The following is a 17,308-nucleotide window of genomic DNA, read 5'->3' on the forward strand; positions in this document are numbered from 1 at the left end:
TTCAGCAGTCTGAGTGGATCCACCCACTGCACACTTCCAGCCACACTTACTGCCACAGGGACAAGCTTTCTGCTTTCTGGGCTGCTGCTGAGCCCTGCCAGAAGAAACCATTGAAAAGTATGCCTGTACCCAGAGTGCCAGCATTTCTAATTGGCTTTTCCTACCAAGGTTTGACATGGTGGAACATTCTCTAAGAAGTATATTTAGTTCCTCCTTGGATAATGTCTTCTCCTCCAATCACTGCCACCCCATAGCAAGCTCTGGCACTTCTTTGGACCAGGTGCCCTAGAGGTTCAGGTGCAGGCTTGTGGGAAAGATTTGCTAAGAAAGTCAGGAATGCACTCTCCTTATTTATCAAAGTTCCAATAAGGAAAGATACCGCTCCTAAGATATTTATTAATTACAAAGAGAAAAACGGTAACTTTATAGTAGAAGCATAAGGCAGACACCAAATAACCAATTGATCAAGGTTAATATTACTGGTAATAAGCCATATTGACTTTACTTCCTGATTTGATGAACACAGAAGGCCACATCTCTTCTGTGGTATTCATACCCAAAATGCCGTAATCTCATCATGAAAAACATAGACCAACTCAAATCAAGAGACCCTACAAATAACTAACCAGTGCTCTTCAAAAGACTTGAAGTTATTCAAATATCCTTCAGTGGGTGAGTACTTAAATAAAATGGGGCACATCCTATCATGGAGTACTCAGCAAGAAGAATGAAAGTGATCAATACACACCACAACTTGGATGGAGCTCAAGGGAATTATAATCAGTGAAAGAAAACAATCTTGAGAGGTTACCTACTGTAAGATTGTATTTACACAGGCTTCTTGAAATGACAAAACTCTAGAGATGGAGAACAGATTAATGGTTTTCAGGACTGAGGAGTGGGAGAGGCAAGGAGATCACTGTGGCTCCTTCCTTGTGTACTACAAGGGATCCTTGCGATGGAACTGTTCTCTGATGTTTGTCACACAAATCCACACATGATAAAACAGCATAGAATTAAACACACCACACACATATACACCAAAATCCATATAAAAGTGGTGAAATCTGGCAAGAGTCCATGGATTATATCAATGTCATTTTCCCGATTCTGACTTTGTGCTATGGTTATGCAAAATGTTACCATTGAGGAAAACCAGGTGAAGTGTGTAGGGATCTCTCTGCATTATCACCTCAACTGCAGGTTTCTTCTTCTTAACATAAGAAGTTTTTAAAAATATGTTAGATTGTAAAAGTCAAGAAAAAGTGTGAGAGTAGTCTTCGGTTGGAGGAGATGGAGTCATGTAACTAAATGCAATATGAGACCTTGCTTTGTATCCCAGGCCAGAGAGAGGAGTTCAGTGCAACGAAGTCTATAGTTTGATCACAGTACTGTATCAATGTTCATTTCTTAGTTTGATCAATGTATTTTATTATCGTTATATAAGATAGTGACATTGGGGAAGTTGGACAAAGGGAATTCTGTACTATTTATGTAACTTTTTCCACACATTCAAAGTAATAGAAAAATTTTTTAAAGACTTATTTTTTATTTGAGAGAGAGCAAGTGTGATGAGGGGCAGAGGGAGAGGGAGAGAGAATCTCAAGCAGACTCCTGGCTTATTGTGGAGTCTGACGCAGCACTAGATCTCACAAGCCTCAGGTAACAACCTGAGCCAAAATCAAGAGTCAGACACTTAACTGACTAAGCCACCCAGGCACACTATAATTTCAAATATTTTTAAAATTTTCAAATTTTCAAAATAAAACAACTTTAAAAATTCTACAGAGGAAAATTCCTTTTATCCCAACTAATCAGAAATACAGTATCTCTCTTTTATTTTTTTTATTTTTTATTTATTTATTTTTTAAGTAACTCTCTTTTAAATATAAATTGGAAAGCTAGCAAATAGAGTAAGCAAAATAAAAAACAAAAGGCATATGTAAGTTCTGAATATTCTTACTGATACATTTCTTCAAGTTTAGGACCATTTATGGCAGCTACCATACAAAGTCTAGACTGAAAATACCACATCAATACTACTTTTTTAATATTGTAGCCTCTATAATCTACTGTGTTCAAATGGCTTGATCTGATATTTGTTTCTCAGAGCAGCTCTCTCCCTGATGACTGTCCTATGAGCAAGCCTTTTCCTGCTCCCACACCTGCTGTTTATGGTGGAGACCAAAGCAGGCCTTGGGGTTGCCTTGACTAGTTCCAAAGAACCTATCCAGGCCACTCCAGTCCAGAGGAATGACCCAGCATGACTCAGCATGTTTTGCAACATGATTGGTTGAAATGAGACAGATTTTTCCACACCCCTGGTCTCTCAATGTCATACTTCCAAGAGCCACGGACTCAGAGAAGACAACCAACTCCTACCCAGCACCGTGCCCTGTGCAGCCATGTTCTCCCAGCTCAGCTTCTGCCATGTTCTTTAGCCAAATCATCTAAATGAGCCAGGTTTTGCTGTGTGTGGACTTTTTTTTCTTCCTTTAAATAAGTATTTTTCCAAGCATGGAATTCAGAGGAGAGGTCACTTTTTCTGCATGGGAATCTGTCTGCTTTCTTTTTATGGTCATTTCTATATCCAGAAGGTCCCAGGTCCAGTACGCCATGGGACATTCTAGTAAATCTCCCCTGAGCAAACATCCCTGTGTTCGCCTGCTGTCTTGTCACCAGATCTCATTCAGAGGCCACTTTCTTTAGTTCCCTTCAGTCCCTGGTTTTTCTGCTCACGTGTAAAAAAAGAGCACTCCTTTGTTTCTTCTTTGGGTTCTTATCTGTGTAGCTCTGGTTCAAGGCTGGACTGGTCTGGTTTTCATCCATCTAACTGCAGAGGTTATAGCAGGATGGACAGAAGTTTGGACATAGCAGTCTGGGAAAACTTCTCCTATAAACCTGACTTGATACATCTGTCCTGCTGGCAGCCAGAGGCCCACCAGGCGTCCAGCTGGCCCTTCGCCTCTTCCAAGGGACTCAGTCCAATGAGGAGCTCCCTGATATTCTTCACCCTGGAAGAAGCAAGCATCCCTCCCAAGACAGCTTGATGGGCTGGGCATATCATGGGCCCAGGTACCCCACAAGCAGTCTCCCGCCCCAGCAGGTGCACAAGGGAGATCCAACATCCAGCAAGGAGAATCAGACTGAAGGACCAGATAATGCCAACTCTTACATTCTCTTAGAAACACAAAAAACAAAGCTCCACTTTCATCTGTCTGGTTCTGCTAGATGCACCATTAGAGCATAAAGCTGAATTCCCAATGTCCAGACTCATGAGTCAATATGTTCATTATTACACAAGAGACCCAGCCTAGAACTTCAGGTACTTCCTTTTCAAGCCAAAGTTGTCTGGCACCAGTGACTTTAAAGAAAACCTGACCCTCCACACAAACCTCGCTGGCATGAAACCTTCACCCAACAGAATGTTCAGAGAATCCACGTATCTGCTATGTCAGGGTGTGTGGTAGCCCTGGAGGGGGGAAAGAGGCCAGGACACAGAAGAAGCTGGGTGCTATTTCAGGCCTGCTTCAAGGGTCTCTGTCACTTGGGCAATGATGCTCAGCTGCGAGGATTTCCAGGCATGCTGCAGGGTGCAGGTGGGCTGAGCTCATCCCACTGGTAGGCTGCGGGTGCTTCCTGGAGGTTGGCTAATGACCATCACATGGCTGGACCTAGATCCCCACCCTGGGGCTCAGAGCACACTCCATCCACAGCTTGAGGTGCAAGGCGGTGCAGGAGGGGGCCAGCCACTGCCATTCTCACCCAGCTTCTCACTGCACCCCTGCTGCATCCAGAAGGTCCTCGAAGGAGGGCCTCTGGGGCTCTGGCTGCCCTGGGCACTGTAGGTGGGGGAAATCATCCATGGAACTCTGACATTTTCTCTCTGTTTACTCTTTATATTTTAATGGAATTCTGTGGTCCAGACTTGGTTTCAGACTCTGTGCTCTCAGAGTCAGCTAAAGTACAAAGGGGAAAAAAAAAAGAGAAAGTAGTGGGAAAAATTAGATTCTTGATTTGTGTCCAGATGGTACTGGACGAAAATAGACTCAGAGATTCTCACTGCAAACTTGCCTCTGGTATGAAGCTCCCCTCCCCTCTTCATTTAAGGTCTTCTTGGTAGAAGAGGGAATGGGAACGGGAAAAATACTGGGAACATTCATTTTGCTTTTTCCCAGCCATATATTACCAGGCTTGCACAGGTTCCAGTGGGGACTTGTGAAACACCAGGAGTCGCCCCACGCGCATGAAGGGGCCTGAGACGATGAGGCCACCCTGAAGCAGGATGGAGCTGCTGTGTCCTGCAGGCACCAATAGCGTGTGATATGGCGGGCAGTGCAGCACCGCTGACCTGGCCAGGAAGGGCCACACCGCCCTGCTTCCGGTACCGTGTTCAAGGACCTCAAATCCAAGGAGAGAGGCAAGGCACAGCCCCTGGGCTCTGGGTCCACCCCACACAGACAGCAGCAATGTCTCCTATGTGCGCCATTCTCCTTCACTTCAGGGCCAAGTGCACAGGGGCATGGCACCCGCTGGAAGGCCTGTCAGAAGGTGGAGGGCACTCAGTTATCTTGGAGGATAGCGTGAGGAAGTCTTAAGGGAGTCCACCTGTCAGAAATAGAAAACCCGACAGATGGCTCATCTCTGATTCCACCCAGCCTGAGCTTGACCACAAAACCAAGTGATCCCAGGGCCCCATCCCAAGCAGAGAGAGGTCATGCCTGCAGTAGTCAAAGATGATTCCCCATCATTCCTTTTAATGTTCCCTGGGAGCCCAGTGTCCATAAGCCCCCAGATCCTGAAGTCCAGGACCTCCTCCACTGACAGGCAACCCCGTAGAGGTCAATCAATGCCAAGGAAATGAATAGTGGTCAGATGGAAAGTACTATTTTTTTAAGTGCAACTTTCTCATAATTGGGTCTCCTTTCTAATGTTTTTTTTTTTTTAAAGATTTTATTTATTTATTTGACAGAGAGAAATCACAAGTAGATGGAGAGGCAGACAGAGAGAGAGAGAGAGGGAAGCAGGCTCCCTGCAGAGCAGAGAGCCCGATGCGGGACTCGATCCCAGGACCCTGAGATCATGACCTGAGCCGAAGGCAGCGGCTTAACCCACTAAGCCACCCAGGCGCCCTCCTTTCTAATGTTTAAACTGTCTTGCAGGACAGGTAGCGTGCCAGTGAGTCAGTTCTTGTTTCTGGGAGCTGGGGTTGGGCAGGGTGAAAAGCCAAGAGGTCTCAGGGGCCAAGCAGATGCCAGAACCAAGAGTGGGCATGACAGATCTAAGGAAAACATCCATCTGAGGTGCAATGAGACAGGTCCCAGGCAACGGGCTGCCCCCAGACCCAAGGCAGACACTGGAGAGACACAGCCCAGCAGATCTCCTTGGGCACTGGGATTCAGATTCAGGGACCTCTCTGTGGTTTGCCTGGGGCTTCGTCTGGGTTCAGGGTCAAGTCTTCTTTCAGAGCTTGAGGGTTTGAACTAAAATCTGTCCCTTTTCCCAACCCCCCTTTACCTATATGTTGGGTATTTTCTCAACTTCAAATCAGCATCTGGGGAAACCTCATTGCATGGCCAATGCCACCAATATGTTTGAACAGAGAATAATAATATCTTACATGTTCCTGTGTTTTATACTTGACAAAATCACTTTCACGTTTTTCCCTCATGCAGGCCTCAGGTGTGCTCCGTGAGGTAGAAAGGAAACGGTTCCATAGACCAGTGAGCTCCTTGTTCATCACTGAAACCTAAGCTCTTACTATACTGCCCGGCATGAGTAGATACTCAAATATTTGCTCAGCAGAGGGATGGATAGGTGGGGCGGGGGGGGGGTGGTAGGGTCAGAGGACGGTTGGGTAGAATTGGCCTTGGTTTTCAAGCTGGATTAAATTCCCAATTCCAATACCTACCTATATGTGGCTTTCTCCAAGCCTCTGAGCATTCTTCTCATCTATAAAATAGCAGTAAGGATATCTAGTTTCTGCTACCACAATAAAGAAAAAGACACAGATTCACTCAGTGTCATAAGGGATTAGGAATAGAGCCAGGGCTCGACCTGGGATGTTCATGGTTTGGCCCATTGTATTATGGTGGAGGAACGGGGCAAACTATTACGTGCTTTATCTGTGAGGCTGTGCCTCAGGAACTTTAAAATCCTTACAACAGTCGTATAGGGTAAGTATTATTAGAATTATTAGTATTCCCACCTTACAGATGAAGAAAATAAGACTCAGAGAAGTTAAGTAACTGGTTGAAGCTTCCAGGGTGGACGTGCGCTCTGTCTAACCTCAAAAGCCAACTTTTTCACCACCTGTCATAGTCCACACTTGGAGGCCTTCCAGGTTCCCCTTCCACCCTGGAAACAAGACTCAGGGTGGGGGGCAGGGCGCCCGAGACTGGTCCTACAGTAGAAGCCACCACCCAAGGAGCTGCCACAGTTTTAGTTCTTGACCCATGTATACAAAAGGCCCTTCAGAGCTGGACTGCTTTAAACAGAAACATGGCTGCCCACTGCGACATTCTAGAGCATCAAACTGCTCTCTGGCTGCCCAGATTTTTTCTTCCAGACAGTCTGAAAAACAGCAGGTAATGGTAACCTTTATGAGACTAGACTGATTCTATGGAACCACTTATAGCCCAAAATAAACTTGAGGTATAGGGGGATTTATTGTGGAAGTCACCATGGAGGAAAACCTGAAGGAAAATGAAAACAGAGCTTAGTCTAAATCATGTCACAAGCCTTTCTATTAGAGTAATTGGTTGAGAGCCCTCCCAGCTGGGAAGCAACAGAGCCTCCAGAACTCTGATTCGCAGTACTTCAATACGGGACACACCTGTGCCCAGGAGGGAGGAAGAAAGATGGGGTGGAGGAGAAAGAAACAGCTTTAATCCTAGAACAAATGGAGATTCTTAATGGGTGGGGTTTGACAATGTCAGTCTCCAAGATGCACTTCTCTATCGGTTCAAGCTCAGCTACAAGGAATAAAGAACCGAGCCTAAGTAACTCGAAGCCAAATATTAGTTTATAGTTCCACATAACTTTTAAGTGTAGAGATGGGTTGTTATAGACCAAATATTGCTGTCCCCTTCCCCAAATGCATATGTTGAAACCCTAGCCCTCCTTGTGAGGCTATTTGGAGGTGGAGCCTTTGGGCTAATTAGGTTTAGAAGAGGTGGAGGGGGAAGTCCTTATGATGGGATCAGTATCTTCCTAAGAGGAGAGCTCTCTCCGTCTGCCTCCTCCTCTCTCCCCTTCCTCCCCTCTTCCCTCTCCCTCTCTCCTTCTCTCCCTCCCTCCCTCCCTTCCCCCTCATTCTCCACTCCCCCCCCCCCACGCCCACACGCAATGTGAGCACACAGCAAGAAAGGCAGCTACATACATGCCAGAGAACCCTCACCAGAATCTGCCCATGCTGGCGCCCCGACCTTGGACGTCCAGCCTCCAGAACTGTGAGAGGTAAAAATCTGTTGTTTAAGCCTTGCACTCCCCTCCACCATGATATTTTGTGATAGCGGCCTAAGCTGACCAAGACGCAGGTCTAGCTTCAGGCAAGGCTGTCTACAGGGCTTCAGAGCTGCCATTCTTCCCTTATTTCTCTCTCCCAGCATCTCAGCTTTCTGTGCTCTCCCTCAGCGCTGTTCTTAGAAAAGCTCACACCCCCGGTGAAAGAAAAACGGCTTCCAGGTTCAAGCGGGAAGGGCAGCCTGGATGGCCGCACTGCCTCCCATCCCAGAATTCCCAGCGAAGTCTCATTACATCTCCCTGGCTCCGATGGGACCACATGCCCATTCATGGACCAATCCCTATGGCCACAGAATGTGATGTGATGTGCCACCTGCCTTGGGCCTAGGCCACATGCTTCACCCTGATTCTGCAGACACAGCCCTGCTGTGGGTGTGGGGTACCAAAGACACGAAGAACATGTGCCTGTCACCATAGGCTAGCCAAGCCCAGCTAGATCTCAAAAGCAAACCGCTAGGTTAAGGAAAGTGAGATCGCAAGAGAACAGATAAACACCGGCAAAGAAAAGGCCGACTTGTATCAGTAATCCAGTACACGGAGTTTATCACTGAGCTGTGAAAGGTTTTATCCCAAATAATAACTTAAAAGGTGGAGTTTGTTAAGACCAAAATTCATACCTAAAACTCAGGGCCTCAGATTCTGCACAAAGGTTGGTCGATCCTAAAAAAATGTTTCCTATTTAAATAAATACAGGTGTGCCTCACTTTTCACTGTGCGTTCATTCCTGAAATCATGTGTATGAACTGAGATTGAGACCAGTGGATTGTATTTTCTGATTTGGATTCCTTAAAGGAGCACTGCAAATTCATCTATGGTGTGAAAATTCTCCTTTATTTTCACTATAAATTTAGATTGTGGCCTATTGGCTTTTTTTAAAGTGAGACCTCGATAGTACTCTTTTTTTTTTTTAAAGATTTATTTATGTATTTGATAGACAGAGATCACAAGTAGGCAGAGAGAGAGAGAGAGAGGATGAAGCAGGCTCCCCGCTGAGCAGAGAGCCGGATATAGGGCTCGATCCCAGGACCCTGGGATCATGACTGAGCCGAAGGCAGAGGCTTAACCCACTGAACCACCCAGGTGCCCCCTCAATAGTATTCTTAACACACACACACACACACACACACACACACACACACATACACACACACGTAAATTTGTACACATGCATACACTCTATTCCAAAATCCACAGACCCCAGAGCAGTGCCTGTAGGAGAAGTTTAATTTTTTTTTCCCCCAGCAGTCTTTCTGCATATGAGTCCATCCTTGTAGGACTAAATCTCTTTAAATGAACTTCCCCAGACTATGTTCCTCCCAAGACAACAAATTCCATAAACAAATGGCCCTCCAGTGACTTGACAGCAGAAAGACTCCAGGAACCAATGCTCCCTGAGCCAAGAAACAAAATTCTGTTTCAATACTGTTTCCACTGGATCCAAGGTCAGGCCCCCGTGCAGCTCCATGGCACCAATTTGCAGGGCGCTCCAGCAAGTTCAACAGAGTTCACAGACAACATCCACCCCATGCTGCGGGGCCATAAGGACAGATGCGAAAGTAGGCATAGATTGTGTGGGGATTATTCTGATTTGTCATTTGGAAATTTTACTTGCCCTGTTGATAAAAGCTGATATTTAATCAGTACTAGAACATAAGTTGTGTTTATTCGGAGTTTTCTCTTGAATAGGCTGGGAACTCAGAGACTTCCTTCGGCCAGAGGCATATGTGGCAATCTCTTAAGAACACTGTCTTCCAGCTGAAATGCTCCGGGATATATGAACATGATCTTGACATAAACATCTGAAAGTAGGGCAACAACGCAAGAGGGCATATTTTCGGCCACTGTATAATAAGTCTCCTTTTCAAGCATAAAAGGAAGAGAGCCACATTGCAAAGGACTTACTTCCATCATCTCTGCTGCTCTCCCAGGAGGGAGGCAAGAACACCTTTCCTGGAAGGATCAGGCAACTCTCTTCCTAGCAGGGTTTCAGGGGGTACCTCCCTCACCCCAAGGAACATCTCCCCCCAGGTGCTGGCTGAAGCGAAAGCTCATTCTGTAAAGGTCACATTACTTGGTTCCTCAAGTTCAAAGGCAACTGTTCTGGGAAATGCTGGCTTAAATCCACTACCATGGACCTTAGTGATGCAGAGGCTTTGCTGAGAAGCTGAGTTGATGGTATCTTTCATTCATTTTGGGAACTACTTCATTTAATCTTCTAAGCAACTTGATGGGCAGGCATATGCTCATCATGAGGAAACTCACATTTTAGAACAGTAAGGTGGGGCTCCAGGTGGCTCAGCTGTTTAGGCATCTGCCTTCAGCTTAGGTGGTAGTCCCAGGGTCCTGGGATTGAGCCCCGCATTGGACTCCCTGCTCTGTGGGAAGCCTGCTACTCCCTCTCCCTCTGGCCGCCCCAACCCTGGCTCATGCTCTTTCTTTCCCTCAAATAAATAAATAAAATCTTACAAAAACAAACAAACAAACAAACAAACAAACAAAAACACCAGTAAGGAACTTGCCTGGGTCACACAGGGTTTCAAGAAGCAAAGGGATTGGGAAGCGGATTAGAATAGTATGGGGATAGGTAGGTTTCACCTGCTTCTCAGTTGTTCCCAGGGCTGAGCCCCCAAATAAGCACAGCACTGTGTCCCGCCCCTGCCCCACCACCCCCCACACCCCAGAGAGAGAGCAGGGCCAGAACAGGCAGGGGTGGGGCGAGAGCAGGTACCCAGCCAAAGAGGAAGTAAGCTACAAGCCATGGGCCCATCTGAGCAAACACATCTGGCCTCATTTTCCCCTACCAGGTTCCCAGGTGGAAAAGAAAGGATCCAAGTGATTCTCCCTTCTTCTCTCCCATCAACCACAAACATGTTCCCATCTCACCAACCTTTTACATACCTGGGGCCTGAAGTTTGAGATTTGCAGACAGGAAAAACATTCCCCACAGGCCTTGCACAGAATCTGATGTGGAGGGGGGAGAGGCAAACAGAATCAAGACCAGGACTCAGCATTATGGCACGTGACCCCTGCGCACCCGCCCCCCCCCCCCTTTGCAAACACTGTCTCTTGTAATGCGTTTAACAACATGAACCATCCCGGCGGGTCCTCACTGCCTGGAATTTTCTCTCGGTATCTGCACTTTGCTCTGTAACCCTAGGGGTGTTCCATCATGGAAAGCTCTGGTGCTCCCTGTGTGGGGCGAATCCAGCAACTGCTGGCTGCCCTGAGCTCCCTCAGGCCGCCACCCACCTGGCAAAGCCCGATCTGCCGGCCTGGGATGTGCTACCCCAGCCCATGAATCCAGATGCTCCTTATTAAGACACTTCAGGTTTGTGATGTTAAATTAATTTGTCAAATTATAAATGAAAAAACAGGTTCTGATAGCTCTCTTTGCAATTTCCCACAGTTGAGGAGATCAAAATTCTTGCAGCTAATGAAGAGGGAAACCTGCCTTCCACCCAGTGGGTTTCCGAATCTGTTGGCTCATTCATTTGGCTAGCCAGTGTTGAGCCCCTCCTGTGTGCCTGGCCCAGGGACAGCTGCTGGGCTTTCAGAGATCCCCCCAAGGGACACCCTGGAAACAAATCATGACAGCGTTAAGAGGCTAATTTGCAATATGAACAGGCATACCTGACACCAGGGGAGCAGAGGGCAGAGTTCAAGGCCACAGCTGAGGCTGACCCAGTAAAGTGTTGGCCATTACAGAGCAGGCTCAGGTTTCCTCCACACTCTGGGATCCAGGTTTATACTGATTCCAAGTGTACCAGGATGCCTCCCAATATAGCAAATCCACCTAAGGAAGTCCCAGGGAGCCTGTAGAGGCAGATGCTGCAGGGCCCATGAGCCTGTGTGGTCTGGTCTGATGGAGAAGACGGTCCCCCACAGCCGTCTTCATGCTGAGGCCCAGGAGCGCTGAGGGTATTGCAGGGGAAAGAGTAGACTGAGCGCTGGCCGGCTTGCCCAACGTGCCAGACGTTCAAGCAGTCGGTCACTCGTTAATGCAAAAAATATGCTGTGCCTATGGTTGCCAGATGCCGCTCTGGGGTCAGAGCTGAAAAAGGATACCACTCCCTGCCCTATGGAGCTGACAGCCTATGGCAGCGTATCAGACAAGAGATGGGAAGAGCAAGGACTATTTCTGTGTGCCAGTTCTTGGTGCTCTTACACATTCCACCTTCACCACCACCCCGTAAGGTGGGCACTATTATTAACCCTGACATACACAAAAGGAAACTGAGACACAGAGAGGTCAAGTATCCTCCCCAAGATCACTAGCTGGGATATAGAGGCGTCATGGATTAGAACCTGAGTAATATAGAGATCATGCTCACAGTAATTACTCTCTGCCAGGAAACAAATGTCAGTTACATGTTGTATTAGGAGATGATAAATTCAGGAGAAACGCTAGGAACAGGGAAGCAGGATAGGAAATGCTGGGGTGTATGTGTGGGAGAATGTGACTTGTGTTTTTAATTATAGTGGTCAGGAAAATCCTCAGTGTGAAGGAGCACCTGAGCCCTAAAGACTTGAATGAATTGAGGAAGTGAGCTCCACAAGCTTCTGGTAGGAGAGCATTCCAAGGAGCAGATAGCGAGTGCAAAGGCCCTGAGAGGGAGTGAAAGTTCTGCGCCCAATTTCAATGGGAGGGTAGGGAAGCTCCATACCACCAAGCAGTTCTGGCATCTGCTAGGTGTCCTACAAGTCAGCTCAATTTGCTATTGAGCTGGGATCCCACCGGCTAAGGGCTCAGTCCTTTAAGACTGTCTGTCCCCTCTCCCCTGACTTCAAATGCCCATTGCCAATCCAAGTTGTCACTTGTGCGTCTGACCCATCAGCTATAGATCAGAGGTTCCAACAACCCTCTCTTTGGGTTTGATTCTTTTGCTAGAATCTGTCAGAGAAACATTTTACCTATGGGATTGCCAGTTTATGACAAAATCATCTAAGTCACGAATAGCCAGATGGAAGAGGTCGTAGGGCAGATATGTGGAAAAGGGTTAGAGCTTCCAGACCCTCTCTGAGTGCCCCACTTTCCCCTGATCTCCATGTGCTTACCCACCCAGACGCTCTGAACCCGCTCCTCTGGGAAGGCTTCCTAACACAGGTATGATAGATTAAATACTCAGCCACTGGTGATTGATTCAAGATTGATTCAACCTCCAGCCCCTCTCCCTGCCCCTGAGGTCAGGGGGTGGAGCTGAAAGTTCCACCCCTCTAATCTGTTTGTTGTGCCAGGAGCTGGCCCAAGACCAAATATACATTTCTTCTTGTAACTCACAGTATCTCCGGGAGCCTGCCTGGAGTGTGAAGCCGCTGAAGTGGAGGGAGAGGGAAAGTAGGATGAGGTGAGACGGAGAAGTAATGGAGTCGGAAGTCACACCTGTGGGGGCCTGGAGGGTGTGATGAGGACTTGGGATATTTTCCAAGGGAGATGGGGAGCTGTGGCAGCCATTGTGCTGCTGACAAATTATTTCCCTTCCGGTCACAGGAGAGGGACCTTCCCGCCCTTCGAGAATGGACGAGAGTGTGACTTGCTCCAACAAAATGGGGGAGTAGGGGTGATGTGGTCACTTTCAGGTAGAAGCTTTAGTGGAGAAATAAGCTCGATTGGGTTAAGCCACTGAGGTTTTGGTGTTGTTTCTTACCTCCGTATCATCTGGCCCAAAGGGACTCACAGAGATTCCAAGAGAGGGTTTTGACTTTTGGCAGGATCACTTTGGCAGCAGCTGGACTGAAGGGAGACAGCGCTTGGAAGCAGAGAAAACAGTTAAGAGAGCAATGCTACAATCTAGGGGAGAGATAAAGATGACCATGGTCCACTGACAATCAGACAAATAAAACTGGTCAGATTCTAGGTAGGTTAAGTCGAATGAACCACTAGGATTTGCTAACAAACTGGATGCTGGATGGAAGAGGAAGAAGTCAACAATGTCCCCAGTGTTTTTGGTGTGGGCAACTAGAAGGATGTCAAGCTCTTCACCATCTAAGCCACCCCTCCCATGCAACACACACACACACACACACACACACACACACGTTTCAAAAAAAGAACTGTTTTTCATTTGGCAGAAGCCCGAAATTTCACCATTAAATAGTCATTCCTCTTGGATAAGCATTGCCCTTTTCAGGCAGCTTATTTCAAAATGAAAGTACCTACTAGAGAGGTTGCTTAATGTGGATTGACTTATTTTAGCAACTTGCAATTCAAAGACACTCTTGAAACCATTTAGTCCAAGCCTCTTGTTTCATTTGAAGAAACCAAGGTCCAGAGAGGTAAACAATCTGTGCCCAAGGTCATGCAGGAAATTAGAGTCCAGCGGAGACCCAAAGAGAAGGACTCCTGACACCCTGCCTATTGTCCCACCTGGGCAGGGAGCTCCACTGTGCTTGGGTTATGGAGGGATGCAGGGAGGAGAGGGGAAGCCATGTAAAAGGAGCAGTCCCTTTATCATTTTGCATGCACCAGTCCTGAGCTGGACTCGGAAGCATATGCCTTCAAGGCTGCAAATCCTTCCATCAAGCTAACCTTGACTTTGCTGGTCCTGAGCCAAAGAGGAAGAGAATAAAATTATTAAGAGGCACTGAAAAAGAAATGCATCATGTTCGACTTTGCGTGTGAGTGTGTTGGACACTTACACGTAGCCAAACACGGAGCACATTCAAGTCCCTTCTCCCTTCAGTCTTGTTTGGTATTTTCCTGCCCTGCCAGCTTTGTGCCATTCTTCTTGCAAAGCATTCTTTGAGCTGCACCCCATGGGTCGGGCACAGCTAAAAACAGACAGTGTCAACACGCCTCTTCATATCCTAGCACACTGTCTCCTAGCACGCCGACTGGAATCGTTTGTATTATGCATTTTTATGTCATGCATTATATTTGCAAAGTGCCTGACTACAATTTTTATTAGATTTTTATTATTAGTTATACCTTTTAAAACAGCTATTTGAAACCATTAACAGTGAAACCCGTCTCTGACTTTGGCAAGACCTAGACGACGCCATTTTTAGTGACTTTTGTCTTAGACCCACCCTGGGGTCTAGGAAAGCCAAGCCACTGGCTTAGGTAGTAAATGATCGGAAATTTCCCATGAGTGGCAAATTTCCCTAAGAGGCAGCAAGGAGGTAGTAGCAACTTTCAGAGCCACTGGAAGCCACGGACACTTACAATGTTTACCAGCCCCGGTATTAGAAAAATGTGTAGAATAAACTAAAATCGTGCTAACTTAGTTTTGTTTCTGAAGTTTAAAGGAATATTTGTGATCTATGAAAGTGCTGAAAAGTATATCAAAGCCTATAAAAATGTTAACTAAGAGTATTTCCAAGGATTTTTGCTTTCATTGGAAAGGAAACGTCCCCGTAAAAAGGTATATTCTGTGCCTCATTCCTCCATTGAGAGAGCTGCAAATACTGTACTTGATGTCCTCGGTAAACCTCCCTTTCTTCCACTGCAAACCGATCCGTCTTTCCCTACACACATGCAAGGAGTTTGGAAAGATTGCTAAAGCCACTCTTGGAACAATGTGACTTTGTACACTGCTTCTGGACACACAGCCCGTTTCATATATTAACCGCACTCTAGATGCAGTTAATGACAATGCCATGTGTGCTGTCTTTGGTTTTTACCCCCATTTATACGTTTACTCCACCCTAACAGATCCCAGCTGCTCATACTGAAGTGGCTAAGTCTCCTTATGATGAAGTTTCTCTATAACGAAGGATCCCAGACAACGGCCCATTTCTTGGCATCGTTTCACTCAGTTCAGCTTAACGACTCTTACTGAAGGCAATTCTGCCAGGTACTGTATGTACTCAGATCTGCCGGCGCAGAGAAGAAAAAAAGCCAAATATCTGATCTCAGAGTGCCCAGTATTTGAAATGACAAAATTCCAACGCAACAAAAGAATTGTGGTTATCCCTTGAACTTTATTCCGATGGGACCTAATCGAGAATTCCAAGTAGGGAGGGCAGTTTTACTCTCTAGGAATTTAGTGGGTTTTTTTTGGTTAAGATTTTATTTATTTATTTGAGAGAGAGCGCATGAGCAGGAGGAGGGGCAGAGGCAGAGAGAGAAGCAGACTCCTCTTTGATCAAGGAGCCTGACATGGGACTCGATCCCAGGCCCCTGATATCATGCATGACCTGAGCCGAAGGCAGACACTTAACCGACTGAGCCACCAAGCACCCCTTTTCTTCATTTCTGTAGCTCCTTGGTCAGGGCTTGGATGGCTTCTGGATTCCATCTAGGGATAGGCGTACTTCAGCCACTGCTGTTCCTCTGTGACAACACAAACTCAGTTCCAAGTAGGGTCTGAAAAGGCCTCCTATCCCCTTAATCACACCCATCAGGACTGACTGGATGATGCTGGCGTTGACGCTGCACGGCTGAACCAGAATTGTCTGCATCAAGGCACACATATCAGATGCACGGTTTAAACCAGCTTGTCACCCATCCTGGGAACCTGGTAGCCAAGCAGCTCCTTTCTGTCACCTCAGGCCAGCGGGACGATGTCAAACACAGGAGCTTTGCTGCTCAGAACACTTGCACAGGCATTCTTGCCCTCACTGCAAAATGTTTTTCTTTTTCAAAAAAAATGAACATGTTGCTCCAACTGGCTTGGTATCTGGCTCTGGGTCCAGAACTTGAGGGTAGATGGTGAAGTCGAAATGTGTTTTTGGATTCTGTGGTTTCAAGGCGGTTACTCTTTCCAACCCAGGGTGGGCCCTCCGCAAAACCGGCAGGTTGGTGAAGTCCGCCTCTCCCCCTCCTGTCACCCCTCGCTCGCTTGATCTGAGCACAAGGAAGTGCATCTGTGGAATCAATAATGATCCCCCCAGCAAGCACTCGTCATTGCCCAGAAATATCCCGAAGTGGCTTATCCTCAGTGTCTTGTTGAACCCTCCTGAAGTTTCCATAGGCATCCCTGATGAGGATTATCCTCTTTTGAAGAATCCCATGCTCAGAGAGGTTAATTTACTTGCCCAAGTTCACAGAGGTGGCCAGTGGCTAGGACAGGCTGGATCCAAACTTTGGATGAAGAAACCATGAAGGCCACAGGCCCAATCTCTATGCCTGTGCAGCCTTCTATCAAAAGCCAGCCGCATTTAGGGCAGTGGTCTTTACGCTGCATAATACAAGCACATGTTACTTTTTTTAAAAGACCAAGAAGAAATCTTGGAAAATATATAACTCCGCTTCAACCAAGGTATTCCCAGTCTTCCCATCACATCACAGGAGGCCGGGTCTCACTTCCTCCCCTGGCTCCTTGCTGGAGACGGTACCCTTGCAAGCAGCAGGGGCATACACCTGCTTGGGGGGGCCAGAGAAGCCCGTCTGTCAGGAAAATGTCTTCCCCTAATGCGCTTCCTTCTTAATTAAAATAACATTTTGAAAGTAAAATGATACAGTGTGTAGAATAAACAGTAGAACAATAGCTGTGATTAATCTGTCAGAGATTGTATAATGTGATGCTAATGGGAAGAAATAAACTCCTGCTGAAGATCAAAGTCATCTCTGCACATGGAGAACTTTTAAAATTAGAATGACGATAAATGAATCTCCATTCCTGGGGAAGGAGAAAAAAAAAACAAAACCAAACCTCTGCAGGCTTGCAGAATGAGGGAGGAAAGGCAGCCCGAGGACATTCTACTGCCCGGAGGAGGCAGAAGCCTGGAGAAGAAGGGTTCTGGTCTGCAACCTTGCCTCCTGCCATCCCTGTGTCCAGCAGCCTCTCCTTCTCTGACCTTGCGGTGGGCACTCCGGCCTCCCTCCGTCTGCCCGCGTATGGCT

The sequence above is a fragment of the Mustela erminea genome, chromosome 10, assembly GCF_009829155.1.
Source record: "Mustela erminea isolate mMusErm1 chromosome 10, mMusErm1.Pri, whole genome shotgun sequence".
In the NCBI taxonomy this organism is placed as follows: domain Eukaryota; kingdom Metazoa; phylum Chordata; class Mammalia; order Carnivora; family Mustelidae; genus Mustela; species Mustela erminea.